This window comes from Leucoraja erinacea, chromosome 5, assembly GCF_028641065.1.
Source record: "Leucoraja erinacea ecotype New England chromosome 5, Leri_hhj_1, whole genome shotgun sequence".
Classification (NCBI taxonomy): domain Eukaryota; kingdom Metazoa; phylum Chordata; class Chondrichthyes; order Rajiformes; family Rajidae; genus Leucoraja; species Leucoraja erinaceus.
Genome location: NC_073381.1, coordinates 80956577 through 80972138, shown reverse-complemented (window position 1 = coordinate 80972138; position 15562 = coordinate 80956577).

Here is a 15562-nt window from a genome sequence, read left to right as displayed (position 1 = left end):
AACTAAAGTTCAGTTCAGTTAAATTTGTTGCCACGTGAAAAGCTTTTGTTGCGTGCTATCCAGTCAGCCGAAAGACAATACTTGATTACAATCGAGCCATTTACAGTGTTTAAGAACATAGTTAAAGTAAGGAATGTTGCTGAGGGAGTAGAGATTTAAGCGTGTTGAGCGAATGTAATCTGAGTTTGCAGATCAGCTTCTGTGGCTGGCACGCAAAGAGTCGCCTGGGTTGGGCTCCATCTTGTGTAGTGTCGATGCATTTTACTCTGCCATGAAAAAGCTGTTCCACTGGATGAAGTTGGTGGCAATAAGCGTGCAAGGGTTTCGGCGGATCTTTTATTTCTCTTGACCACAATGGAAGTGAATTAGTGGAGCCGAGTTCAATCAGCAGCTGATTATCTTACAGACATCATGCACTGGCGACCAGTGCCAGAGTTCTCTCTCAATGTGTTGACCCATTTGGATTAATTGGAGCTCCTGAAGCCGAGGATTCGTTCTTTCCAAGAGGCATTCCTTTCCATATGGCCTTGGAGCGAGCCTCTGATTCACTTAGCCGCTGCCAATGGAAGGACATCTGCAACCTATTACTCGGCAATCCGATCACACACAAATCTCGCTCACTCTATCTCAGATATAACAACCCAGCGGAGTGCTAATTCATCTCACTTTACTGCTTGTACATTTTCTTGAAAAATAAATGAGTTCCAATAGTGAATTTGTTTATGGCTCAGGATAAGTAAGTGCAATATTAGCCTCTAGAGTTGGAGAAAGAGAGAAGGGAGAACACCTCTCATGGTCTCAGGGTATTTGATAGCCGATGTTACCTTTGAAGTAAAGCTGCTTCCTTAAACCTTAAAACACTTAACAGCCGCAGGTTACCTTTGAAGTAATGTTACAATGGATTTAGTTGAGAAACAGTTTAGTCAGAGCAATGAAAAAAAATGTAGGCTGTGCTTCAGTTTCATTGCCCCTTGAATTTAAACACCCCCACAAGTGTTACAGTGGCAGAGGCCCATGCTCGACCCTGACTATGGGTGCTATCTGTGTGGTGTCTGTGTGGAGTTTCTACATTCTCCCTGTGACCTTTTCACTAACATGGTGACCAAAGCTGAACACATTGCTCTAAATATGGCCTCGCCAACGTCTTATATAACTACAGGTCCTCCCAACTTCTATTATACTCAATATGTGCCGGAAGGAACTGCAGATGCTGGTTTAAACTGAAGATAGACACAAAAAGTTGGAGTAACACAGTGGGTCAGGCAGCACCTCTGGAGAAAAGGAATAGGTGATGTTTCGGGTTGAAGAAGGTGAAGAAGGGTCTCGACGCGAAACTTCACCTATTCCGTCTATATTCAATACTCTGACTGTTGAAGGTCAATGTACCAAAAGCCATCTTGACCTCCCGATCAACCTTTTGACGCCACTTTCAACCAATATTGCTTTTGTGAAATAATGTAGCAGTCAATCATCCATTTATTTATTTATTTATTTATCTATCTATCTATCTATCTATCTATTTATTTATTTATCCATTTATTTATTTATTTATTTATTTATTTATCAATTCACCTGTCTATTTATTTATTTATCCATTTATTTATTTGTTTATCTATTTATTTATTTATCTATCTATTTATTCATTTAGTTATTTATTTATTTATTCATCTGTTTATTTATTTATTTATTTATTTATTAGAAGAAAATGTACAAGAGTAGAACCAAGGGCATATAAAATTATACAGTTATTGTACAGTTTCAATTTTAACTTTTTAGCTTTGAATTAGAAGAAAAGAAAGGAGAAAAAACAAGAAAGAAAAAGTGAGATGTGCAAAGGTAGGACCCCTAGACTACCAAAGTGGTGTAGCCAAAGAGTGAATAAAAGAAAGAAAGAAAGAAAGAAGAGAGGGATAGAAAAAAAAAGGACAAAAAGAAAAAGAGAAAGAAAAGTGGTGGTACACCTGCCTCTCATCCCTCCCATCCCTCCCCACCCACTCATCCAACCCATAGTTAGATTTAAATCCAAAGTTGTGTTGCACCATACTATCCTTGTAAGAAATCAGTGAAGGGTGTCCATGTCTTGGAAACATGATCTGGTTTTTCTGCCAAGCCAAGTTTAATATTTTCAAGATGTAGCGTCTCGGACATGTTTATAATCCACATCTTAAGAGTAGGGACTGAATTAGGTTTCCAAAATTTAAGTATTCGTTTTTTCGCCGTTATCAGGCCATAATTAAGAAAACGTCTTTGAAATAGTGAAAGCTCAGAACAGGCTTCTGAAGTGACTAGAATAATCAGTTCCATGTCGGGATCCAATTTTATTTTTAGTGTTTTAGATAAAATTTCAAAAATTCCTCTCCAGAAATTATGTAACTTTATACAAGAGGCAAAGGAATGGGTTATAGTTGCTTCCTGAAGGAGACATTTATCACAAATAGGAGATACATTTGAAAAGATCTTATTCAGTTTAGACTTTGAATAATAGAGTCTGTGCAGTATTTTAAATTGAATTAACGAATGCCTAATGTTAAGAGAACAGTTGTGTTTATATAAAATGATTTCTTCCCATCTGTCTTTAAAGTTTTTTAGGCCTAGCTCATCTTCCCAAGCTCTTCTAATTACTTCTGACGATGAGGTTTGTATATTTAAAAGGGTGTTATACAAATATAATATTAACTTGTTTGAATCAGAGTTTCTATTCATACATTTGTCTAGTATGTCTGGCAACAAAGGTTGATAGTCTTGGATATATGATTTCAGATAGTCTCATATTTGAAGGTATTTAAAATATTGGCTATGTTTCAGATGATATTTCGACTGTAATGAGAGAAGAATTCCCATCTCATAAAGATCTCCCAGTTTTTAAATTTCTAATCTTCCCCAATGTGTGAATGTTTTGTCTAAAATAGATGGCTTGAATGAAGGGTTGTTGGCAATTGGTGAAAGAAGAGATAAATTTCTCAGTTTAAGGGTTGACTTCGTTTGTTTCCAGATTCGTAAAGTACTGTGGATAATCGGATTTTTCACATATAGTGTTTTCTTCAAATTTATTGGAGAGAGAAGAATTGCACCTATATTAAAAGGCGACCAATCCTCTCTCTCCATTATTAGCCATTTTACCTGTTGGCATGTGTTGTCCATCCAATAAATTACGCTTTTAATATTTGTTGCCCAGTAATAGTATAAAAAATTGGAGAGAACCAATCCGCCAATTTCTTTGGGTTTACATAGATGTCATTTATGGATTTTATATGTTTTATAATCCCAAATAAAGTTTGTGATCAGAGAGACAAGTTAAAAAAAAAAAATTTTAGGAAGATAAATCGGTATTGATTGAAATAAGTACAGGGTTTGTGGAAGGAAGATCATCTTTATGGCATTTATTCTGCCTATGAGAGACTAGTTAGGTAATTAATGGAGGAAAGTTTGCTTGAAATAGAGAAGTGTACTTTCTAGTTACGTGAACTCCAAGATATTTAAATTTTTCCGTAGCAATTCTAAAAGGGAGTTTCAGAAGGTGTGTCGGTCGGATCTTGAGGTTTTATTGACATGATTTCACTTTTGTTCCAATTTATTCTATATCCTGAAAAGGAACCAAATTCCTCTATAAGATTTAGCATATTTGGAATGCTAACTTGGGAATTGGTGATATAAAGTATTACATCATCTGCATATAATGATATTTTATGATTGGAGTATTTAGTGTTATAGCCGTGAATATTCGGATGTACTCTCATACTTTCTGCTAAAGGTTCAATCGCGAGGGCAAATAACGGGGGTGATAATGCATATCCCTGTCTATTGCCCCTGGATAGCTAAAATTTAGGTGAGAGTACATGATTAGTCAGTATTCTGGCAGTCGGCTTGTTATATAGCAATTTTATCCATGAGATCAAATTTTCTCCCAACTGGAATTTTTGCAATACTGTAAAAGCATATTTTCATTCTACTTGGTCAAATGCATTTTCTGCGTCTAATTAAATAATTGATAAGTCTTCCTTTTTCGTTCTGTGTGAGTACATTATATTAAACAGACGTCTCAAATTGTTGAATGAATGTCTCTTGGGTATAAACCCAGTTTGATCAGGGTGTATTAATTTATTAACGTATTTACTTAATCCTCTTGCCAGGGTTTTAGCTAATATTTTCTGATCTGTATTTAACAGGGCAGGTTCATTTTTTAATCCTTCAATACCATTGAACTTTCCAAGTAATACGCCGCTGTACCTGTACCAGTAGGAAGATTAAATTAACGTAATCCCAACCTTTAGCAATGGTTATGAATTCAATTTTGTACAATAATTCTCACACCTGGAACTAGAGTCTTTCACACAATTTACAGCAGCCAGAATGTTATATTAGGTACGATAAAAGTTAGGTCTCCAGGATTTACATGGGTAGCTAAAGAGTAATTCCAATCAATACACAATAGACAAGAGGTGCAGGAGTAGGCCATTCTGCCCTTCGAGCCAGCACCACCATTCAATGTGATCATGGCTGATCATCCCCAATCAGTAACCCGTTCCTGCCTTCTCCCCATATCCCCTGACTCCGCTATCTTTAAGAGCCCTATCTAGCTTTCTCTTGAAAGCATCCAGAGAACCAGCCTCCATCGCCCTCTGAGGCAGAGAATTCCACAGACTCACAACTCTCTGTGTGAAAAGGTGTTTCCTCATCTCCGTTCTAAATGGCTTACTCCTTATTCTTAAACTGTGGCCCCTGGTTCTGAACTCCCCCAATATTGGGAACATGTTTCCTGCCTCTAACGTGTCCAAACCCTTAATAACCTTATATGTTTCAATAAGATTCCCTCTCATCCTTCTAAACTCCAGAGTATACAAGCCCAGTCGCTCCATTCTCTCAGCATATGACAGTCCCTCCATCCCGGGAATTAACCTTGTAAACTTATGCTGCACTCCCTCAAGAGCAAGAATATCCTTCCCATAATTAGGGGACCACAATTGCACACAATATTCCAGGTATGGTCTCACTGGGGCCCTATACAACAGCAGAAGGACCTCTTTGCTCCTATACTTGACTCCTCTCATTATGAAGGCCAACATGCCATTCGCATTCTTCACTGCCTGCTGTACCTGCACGCTTACTTTCATTCTGATGAACAAGGGCCCTCAGATCCTGTTGTACTTCCCCTTTCCCCAACTATTTAGATAATAATCTGCCTTCCTATTTTTGCTACCAAAGTGGATAACCTCACATATGCTGCCTGTCCCGCTGAGTTACTCCAGCTTTTTGTATCTATGTACACTGTGGATGACTCTTAATGTTAAATGTTCTTAAACATTTAAATTAATTTAAGAACATTTGCTATAATTTAAATTCCTTAATGCAACAGCGGTTTCTGGCCACAATCCAAGGAAAATAAAATGCTGATCACTGTTTTCACAAGTAAACTTTTGTCATAACACCAGAGACCGGGTTTGATCCTGACCACAGGTGCTGTCTGTACGGAGTTTGTACATTCTCCCCATGACATGCGTAGATTTTCCCCATGTGCTCCGGTTTCCTTCTTTCCATATAGGTTTGTGGATTCATTGGCTCTGGTAAGTTGTAATAATTGTCCCTCATGTGTGTAGAATAGTGTTAGTGTACGGGTGGGTGATCGCTAGTCGGTGTGGACTAGGTGGTGCGAAGGGCCTGTTTCCATGCTGTATCTCTAAAGTCTAGTCCAAGATGGCATCACAGGGAAGGGCTGGTCCCCGAATGCAATATTCCACCACTCACCCATAGGTCCCAATACTCATTATTCCCTGGAGAGGGAGGGGGGTAGAGAGGGAGGGGCGGCAGAGGGGGAGTCCTTGGTTCATCCTTGGTTCCAGCAGCAGCCTACAGCCGTCAGCTTAGCCGCCGCCTGGGCTCCAGTGCAGGTTCCAACTTCACCGTCCCTGACCATGGACCCAGGCTTATCCTTGGTTCCACCGGCTGCTTCTTTCCCGGGCTTGGCCCTCACTCCAGCTCCAGGCTCTGCTCCAGCCCAGGCCCAGTCGTGGAGCTCAGCCCTCGGCAGCAGCCTCCCCACCAGGAACCGGGCGGCCGTTGGGTACTGGACAGCCAGCAGCCTCCGCCACTCCTTGTTCACCCCCTCCCTCCCTCCCTCCCAGAGTGTCCCGTCCTGCCTTCCGAGTGCATTGTGACGTCAGCCGGATTTTTGTTTCTCTCAAAATGGGTGTGTTGGAGCTGTTTTTAAAATTTCAAGGATCAAAAAGTTCAGAAATATAGATGGAAATGTGGCAGGAAGATGTTTATCACCTCCAGAGGGAAAATGTGAGTATGATGTGTGAAAATGGGAAGGTTACGGTTTAGCGTTTGGACGAAAATAGGAATTAACCAGATTGTGCCCTGATGACACACACACACACAGCCGCAAACAATACGAAGAGTTTTTGTATTGTAGAGATTTTAAGGAGGCTCCAGAGGCTCTTGGATCCAATGACTTTCCAAGTACTTCAGTTCCTGGAAGTCTTGCTTTCCTGATGAGATCTGTATCCCCAACCCAGGGATCGGGCCCAAGTATCCACTTTCCCAGCCAACCCAGTTTCCACTCTATCTCATCTAATTCCTATCTGCTCTCGGATGCTCCAGTATTATGAAGCAAGTTACACAAAAAAGCTGGTGAAACTCAGCGGGTGCAGCAGCATCTATGGAGCGAAGGAGATAGGCAACGTTTCGGGCCGAAACCTTTCTTCTTGTGGAGCAAGTTTACTTTCTTAGACTTACGACGGTCTCAAACGAAAGACCTCAACCTTTCAAGTGAGAGGAGGAAGATCGCTTAAAGGTGATCCAGAGTTGTGAAAGCGCACCATCCTTTTGGAAGCTTGCGGTTTTGATAGTTCAATGGTGTTTTATTTGTCACATGTGCAACTGGATGGTGATGGTTTGCATATTTACACTTTCCAGTGCCGCCATGTTTTGGCACCATTTCCCCAAGTCCAAGGCCCAGTCTGCCCGTGCACTCAGTCTACTGAAGCGGTTACCAATCCAGGAAAGCCCCAGGCTCCTGCAGGGCCTCCCTCCGTTGCCCTCGACCGATCGGCCCGTGAACTGACGTCACACTCCTCGCCCGGCCATCTTTGTGTCCTGGGGCAACCTCCTGCAGCTGACTTTGAAGACGCTGCAGGCACGGCCCCAGTTAATCCTCCTCGTTCCTCACGTCTGACGTCTCCAGCAGCTCCCTCCCGGTTCCACGGTCCGCCAAGCCTTCAGGTCCTCCAGGCGGGTTCCCTCGGTTCCATTGTCCGCCGAGCTTTTAGTCCTATTCACAGGTCCTCACCTGACCATGCATGAAACCTGCCTCCAACTAAAATCCTAACATCCAGTCAAGTTATAAAGGAAATCCCTGAATGATGCGTCGAGCGTGAATTCAAAGCAATAAAAGCGTTGTGTGAAAAATGTTTCAACGAATTTCATCATGTAAATATGCATACATGTGTATATTAATAAAGAGAAGACAATCCCTATAAAATAATGATGAAACAAGGAACTGCAGATGCTGGTTTACACCAAAGATAAACACAAAGTGAATGAGTAACTCAATGGGTCTAGCAGCAGCTCTGCAGAAAAAGGATGGGTAACTTTTCGGGTTGGGACCCTTCTTCAGACTGACTGAGAAAGACACAATCGCAGGAAATGCTACACTTGTCGTTTTACCTCCCCACTTGACTCCATCAGTCTGGGGAAGGGTCTCGACCCGAAACGTTACCTTTGCTCCATAGATGCTGCCTCACCCGCTGAGTGTCCCCAGCAATTTTATCTACCTTCGATTGTTCCAGCATCTGCAGTTCCTTCTTAAACAGAGTCTGATCTAAGAGCAAAGAGCGTCCCTTGCACAAACAGTCTGTTATCCACAGTTCCTATGTGACGACCTTGACAAGACTACGAAAATGGCCTTCGTCCTGGGCTTCCTCCATGGCCAGTTCCACCGTTTATTGTAGTAGCAGCGCCTCATAGTTCACTTGGGTAGTTTACACCCCAGCGGTATGAACATTGACTTCTACAATTTCAGGTAGTCCTTGCTTTCTCCCTCTTTCCCCTCCCCTACCCAGCTCTCCCACAGCCCACTGTCTCCGCCTCTTCCTTTCTTTGTCCCGCCCCCACCACCCCCACATCAGTCTGGGGAAGGGTCTCGACCCGAAACGTTACCTTTGCTCCATAGATGCTGCCTCACCCGCTGAGTGTCCCCAGCAATTTTATCTACCTTCGATTGTTCCAGCATCTGCAGTTGTTTCTTAAACAGAAAGACTATACAGAGCATTCACATTTTGTTATGTTACTGCCTTATTTTAAAATGGATTAGATTCTTTTTTTTTTATCATCAATCTACACACAATGAAGACGCAAAAACAGGTGTTTAGAAATTTTTGCAAAGTAATTAAAAAGAAATAACTGAAATATCACATTAACATAAGTATTCAGACCCTTTGCTACAAGTTGATTACAGTCCACCAGTGGTAAATTAAATTGATTGGACATGATTTGGAAAGGCACACATCTGTCTATATAAGGTCCCACAGTTGTCAGTGCATGTCAGAGCAAAAACCAAGCCATGGAGATGAAGGAATTGTCCGTAGACCGAGATAAGATTGTGTCGAGGCACAGATCTGGGGAAGGGTATAAAGCAATTTCTGCAGCATTGCAGGTCCAGAAGAGCACAGTGGCCTCCGTCATTCTTAAATGGATGAACTTTGGAGCCACCAGGACTTCATAGAGCTGGCTACCCGGCCAAACTGAGCAATCGGGGGAGAAGGGCCTTGGTCAGGGAGGTGACCAAGAACCCGATGGTCACTCTGACAGAGCTCCAGAGTTCCTCTGTGGAGATGAGAGAAACTTCCAGAAGGACAACTATATCTGCAACACTCGACCAATCAGGCCTTTATGGTAGAGTGGCCAGACGGAAGCCACTCCTCAGTAAAAGGCACATGACAGCCCACTTGGAGTTTGCCAAAAGGCACCTAACTAAGATTCTCTGGTCTGATGAAACCAAGATTAAACTCTTTGGCCTGAATGCCAAGTGTCACATCTGGAGGAAACCAGGCACCGCTCATCACCTGGCCAATGCCATGCCTGCAGTGAAGCATGGTGGTGGCAGCATCATGCTGTGGGGATGATTTTCAGCGGCAGGAACTGGGAGACTAGTCAGGATCGAGGGAAAGATGAACGGAGCAAAGTACAGAGAGATCCTTGATGAAAACCTGCTCCAGAGCGTTCAGAACCTCAGACTGGGGCAGAGGTTCATCTTCCAACAGGACAATGACCCTAAGCACACAGCCAAGACAACGCAGGTGTGGCTTTGTGACAAGTCTGTGAATGTCCTTGAGTGGCCCAGCCAGAGCCCGGACTTGAACCCGATCGAACATCTCTGGGGGGACCTGAAAATAGCTGTGCATCGACGCTCCCCATCCAACCTGACAGAGCTTGAGAGGATCTGCAGAGAAGAATGAAAGAAATTACCCAAATACAGGTGTGCCAAGCTTGTAGCGTCATACCCAAGAAGACTTGAGGCTATAATCACTGCCAAAGGTGCCTCAACAAAGTACTGAGTGAAGGGTCTGAATACTTACCTAAATGTGATAGTTCACTTATTTCTTTTGAATGACTTTGCAAAAATTTCTAAACACTTGTTTGTTTTTGTTTTTTTATTATGGGATATTGTGCGGAGATTGATGATAAAAAAAATAAGAATTTAATCCATTTTAGAATAAGGCTGTAACGCAACAAAAAGGGGTCTGAATATTTTCTGAATGCACTGAATGCACATGATTACAATCAAGCCTTCCACCGTGTTCAGATACAGTATAAAGGGAATAATGTTTAGTGCAAGGTAAAGCCCAGTAGAATCCAATTAAAGGTCCCCTGAGGGTCTCCAATGAGGTAGATGGCAAGCACACAACCAAAGCTTTTCAATGTACCTCGATACGAGTGACATTAAACTAAAATGAATTTGAAACTGGTAGCTCAGGACTTCGTTGCACAGATATCTGTGCTGAACATGATGCCAAGACCAACTCTTATCTGCCTGCACAGAATTCACATCCCTCCATTACCTGCACATCCATGTGCCTATCCAAAGGTCTCTTAAAAATACATCAACCTCACAGAAGTTTCCTGGGAAAATCCAGGCCATTGCATAAAATACTTGGAATAGCAACTCCCAAGATAATTTTACACATGATTAAGCAGCTTTTAGCCTTGTGAACAGTAGAGGGTGGCATAGACACCAAAAACAGGGAAAACCCTGTATATTTAACACCATTCCAGCAGCACAGCATTTGAGCAGAAATTTGCAAAGAATGATGGTTAGATTTTTTTACTCCATTGACCTCACAGAGAGCTGCGAGTCCTGTTTCCTGACTCTGCTTTCACACCCAAACCTTTAAATCAAGAGAGGACTATTACCCTTCCGTTTCATTCAACATTAATGGACTCACTGTGGAATTCATGCAAACATGTTTACTTCCCCCACCCCACTAACCCATTATATTAGTGAGGCCTGGGTACTTGTGTCTTCAGATGCAACACGAGATGAAATACCACTTTTGTGAAATGTTATTGGATGGCAGGAGAATGGATTTGAGAAGAAAAAATAGGTCAGCCATGAGCGAATGGCAGAGCAGACTTGATGGCCTGAATGGCCTAATTCTGCTTGTCTGTCTCATGATCTTGTAGTCTTATGATGGTAACTCTGTTCCCCTATTTCCTGGTGGCATGGTAGCACAGTGGTAGAGTCGCTAACCTACAGCGCCAGAGACTCTGGTTCGATCCCGACTACGGGTGCTGTCTGTACGGAGTTTGTATGTTCTCCCTGTGACCTCATGCTCCGGTTTCCTCCCACACTCCAAAGATGTACAGGTTTATATGTTAATTAGCTTTGGTAATAATTGTGCCCAGAGTGTGTAGGATAGTACTAGTGTACGGGGATCGCTGGTTGGCGCGGACTTGGTGGGCTGAAGGGTCTGTGTCCGCACTATATCTCTTAAACCAAACTATTTCCAAACTATTTTCTCAGTCTTTTTTTACTCTAAATTAATGACTCGCATTGCAGACCTGAAACCAGTCATATTTCTGATTATATTCAAGACTCAAAACTCTAACCTTTTAATTAATTTAATTGGAGGAATCATCGTGTGTATCAGAGCCAAGAGACAAATTATAGTGAACCAAGGCCCAACTTCATGAATTAACCAAAAGTTTATTAATTAGAAATAAGGATCTCATTCATTAAACAGGAGAAGCTTATCAGTGTAACAGCTTTGTCACATGCTGCTGGACTAGATGTGTATTTTCAGAGTTTTCTGAATATTGTTTTATTAATGCATTAAATACAAAGATAAACATAATTCAGCCTAATTTAGTATTCAACTGGAAATCATCATTAGAGGGATCATGATATGGTTTTGTTTAGGTTACTTTAGAGATACAGGTCAGAAACAGGCCCTTCGGCCCACCATGACCAGCGATCCCCGTACACTAGTTTAGCCAGTTTTCTTTAGTTTAGTTCAGCAAGATTGCTGAAGATACAAAAGTGGGTGGTTTTGCTGATAGTGAAGATGGTTTTGAAAGACTGCAGCAGGATCTTGATCGATTGGCCAGGTGGGTTGAGGAATGGTCGATGGAATTTAATACCGAGAAATGTGAGATCTTGCATTTTGGGACATCGTACAAGGGCAGGATCTATACCAGGGGTCTCCAAACTATGGCCCGCGGGCCACATCCGGTCCGCCAGGAGATTTTATCTGGCCCACAGCAAGTTCTTAACACGTTCCGTGCGGCGGGTTGTAAGCGAGTTCAGTATTCCGACTGCGCATGCCCAGGTCATCGGACACTCGCCATAAACATTGTCGGGAGCGGATCTGCTGTTATCAGACCTTCGTTTCATCTGGTGAGTGAGCGAGGTCAAGCTGCTGCGTAGGGTCGGGTGCCGTGTCTCCGGTGTTGCGGGCGCTACAGGGCCGTCCCTGTCCGGGGGCGGCCAGAGGTGTCGACCCGAGCTTGCAGCCAGCGCGAGGGTGAGGCGCTGGCTCCAGTTCAGCTCTCTGGGGGATCGCTGGTCGACGCAGACCCTACTCCCAGTATAGTCCCTGGTGGACACTTCGGGAGTGATGTCAGATAAGGAAACAGGAGGAGTGAAATGTAAAGGTAGAGACGTGTATAAATGGACGAGGACAGGGGAGGAGCAAAAAGGGGGAATAAATGTGAGATGATCCCGAGTCCCTCATTTCCCTTTTCTCCCCTTTATTCCCCTCCCCTCTGACCAGTTTCACCTATATCCCTCTCTCATCACCTATCCTTCCCTCCACAGATTCTGCCTCACCCACTGAGTTCTTCCTACATTTGGTGCTTGACGTTAAATTTTAGGTTTGAAACTTTCTGATTAGGTTTCTGCCCTACCTTTGAACCACACTAATAACATATTTAATATTGTGGTAAGGTGATCTGCCCCACCTCACTGTTCACAGGCTGCCTACAGGTTATGAAATTAGACCTCCCTTCAATGTCTCTCCTGTTGTCCACTTTGGTAGGACCACATTCTCCTTGTTCAATTCCTTCTCCGACAGTCATAGCCACCACTTATTTTCTTCTTCTATCCACAACTCTTCTTTTATCTGAGACACTTTTATCCTGGATTAAGATACAGCACAAAAGCGATTAAACACAATTACGGGGCGGCACGGTGGCGCAGCGGTAGTGTTGCTGCCTTACAGCGGCCGAGGCCAGGTGTTGTCTGTACTGTTTGTACGTTCTCCCTGTGACCTCCTGAGTTTCCTCTGGGTGCTCTGGTTTTCTGCCACACACTCCTCCCAATTTGTAGGTCAACTGGCTTTGGTAACATTTATAAATTATCCCTAGTGTACAGGGTGATCGCTGGTCAGTGCGAACTCGGTGGGCTGAAGGGCCTGTTTCCATGCTATATTTCTAAAGTTCAAAGTCTAAACCAGGAACTGCAGATGCAGGTTTACAGAAAAAGGACACAAAATGCTGGAGTAGCCCAGCAGATGAGGCAGCACCTCAGGAGTACATGGATAGACGTTATAGAATCGGGGTTTTACATATTCTGTTGTGCTGCTGCAAGTAAGAATTTCATTATTTTATCTGGGATACATGACAATAAAACACTCTTGATTCTTGACTCTTATTTTAGCTCATCAATGTGTTTGTGCAGTAACATAGAATTCTTAATGATTTATTCACTTGAGCATTTGAAGTCCATCATAATTGGCTCCTCAAAATTGGATCCTCAATCCAATGAAATTTTGAAATAAAAAAAGCAGTTCCATCCTTCCCATTAATGTGGTTGCTTAAAACTTTACGATTTTGTTGGTTAATCTTGATTGATGGCCACAAGTTTTGTTTTGAATTTCTTCCATTTGTTTTACTTAAGTTCTTTTTTGAGTTCATTAAATCTATAAAACTGACATTTCTTTTTTTTTTCCTACGGCCTGCAAAAATATGCCAAATATATAATGTGGCGTTCATGCTGAAAAATTTGGAGGCCCCTGAGTCCATACAATAAATGGTAGGGCTCTGGGGAGTGTTGTAGAGCAGAGGGATCTAGAAGTGCGGGTGCAAGGTTCCTTGAAATTCGTCGCAGGTAGATAAGGTGGTCAAAAAGGCTTTTGCGCATTGGCCTTCATCAGTCAGTGTTTTGAGTATAGAAGATGGGAGGTCATGGTGCAGTTGTATAAGTGAGACCACACTTAGAGTATTGTGTTCAGTTCTGGGCACCATGTTACAGGAGAGATATTGTCAAGCTTGAAATGGTTCAGAGAAGATTTACGAGGATGTTGCCAGGACTAGAGGGTCTGAGTTATAGGGAGAGGTTCAGTAGGCTGGGTCTCTATTCCATGAAGCGCAAGAGAATGAGAGGGGATCTTATAGGGGTATACAAACTCATGAGAGGAATGGATCGGGTAGATGCACAGAATCTCTTGCCCAGACTTGGAGAATTGAGGACCAGAGGACATAGGTTCAATGGTAAAGGCAAAAAGATGTGATAGGAATCTTAGAGGTAACTTTTTCACACAAAGGGTGCTGGGTGTGTGGAACAAGCTGCTGGAGGAGGTAATTGAGGCTGGGACTCCCAAATTTTAAGAAACAGTTAGACAGGTACAAGGATAGGACGTTTGGAGGGATATGGACCAAACGCAGGTATGTGGGATTAGTATAGCTGGGACATGTTGGCCGTTGTGAGCAAGTTGGGCTGAAGGGTCTGTTTCCACACTGTATCACTACGACTAGCACTATACTATACACTAGGGACAATTTACAAATTTTACTAAAGCTAATTAACCTGCAAATCTGTAGGTCTTTGGTATGTGGGAGAAAGCTGGGGCACCTGGAGTAAGTCCTGGACTCTCCCACTAGAGGAAGCATCCTCTCCACATCCACTCTATCCAGGCCTTTCACCATTCGGTAAGTTTCAATGAGGAAGGGTGGTCATCCTCTCTAGATGACGCAGAGTGCAGTAGGTTCAGGAAACTGGATTCCGAGTTCCACAAAAGGTCAACAGTGTAAACAAGTGCATAATCATCCTCCTTACATTGAGCGATGTGAAAGATTGAATTATTTCAGACTGTTTCACAAATATAGATTCACAGAGTCCCACAGCATGGAAAAAGGCCCAAAGGCCAAACTTGCACACACTGGCCAACATGCCCCAGCTACAAACGTCCCACCTGCCTAGGTTGGCTAACATCCCTCCAAATCTGTCCTATCCATGTACCTATCTAATTGTTTCTTAAACGTTGTGATAGTGCCAGCCTCAACTATCTGCTCCGGCAGCTCGTTCCATACACCCACCACCCTTGGTGTGATAAAGTCACCCCTCAGATTCCCATAAAACCTTTCCCCCTCACCTTAAACCTAGTTCTTGATTCCCCTACTATAGGCAAGAGACTCAGAGTGCATCTTCCTGATCTATTCCTCGTGTGATCTTATACTGCTCTATAAGATCACCCCTCATCCTCCTGCGCTCCAGGGAACAGAGTCCCAGCTTACTCAACCTCGGCCTATAGCTCAAACCATCGATATCTCTTAAACACAAGATCCCTTAGTTAAAACAAGGCAAATGTCTTACTGGTAGTAGCTGGAGCTGAGAGATATGGAGGGAAGTAGTGCCATTTCTTGCAGCTGTTGGATTAATGGTGTGGAAAACACGAGAACAGCTGCAATATGTCTGGAGATTGGACACCTGGCAGTGAACAAAGTTGAAAATTAATTAAGGAATCCACATGACTTCATAAATGGAAGAGCACTGCTTTGGGAGTTCATGACAGTCATTCTCTTGACAAGATTATATTGCAGTCCAGAAATAACTCTGTTGAGATATGCAAGGAGGATGTGCAGCCAATGGGTTTCACTGTTACGATACCCTGGGGATCCGAGTTCACATCCAGAGTACAGTGATTCATTGAGAGGTCCAGCAACATCTGTGAACATAGGGCCGGCACGCCAGAGGTACTCGGGTTCAATATTGACTGCGGGCGCTTATCTGTACGGGGTTTGTACGTTATCCCCGTGACATGAGTGGGTGTTTGCTGGGATCTCCAGT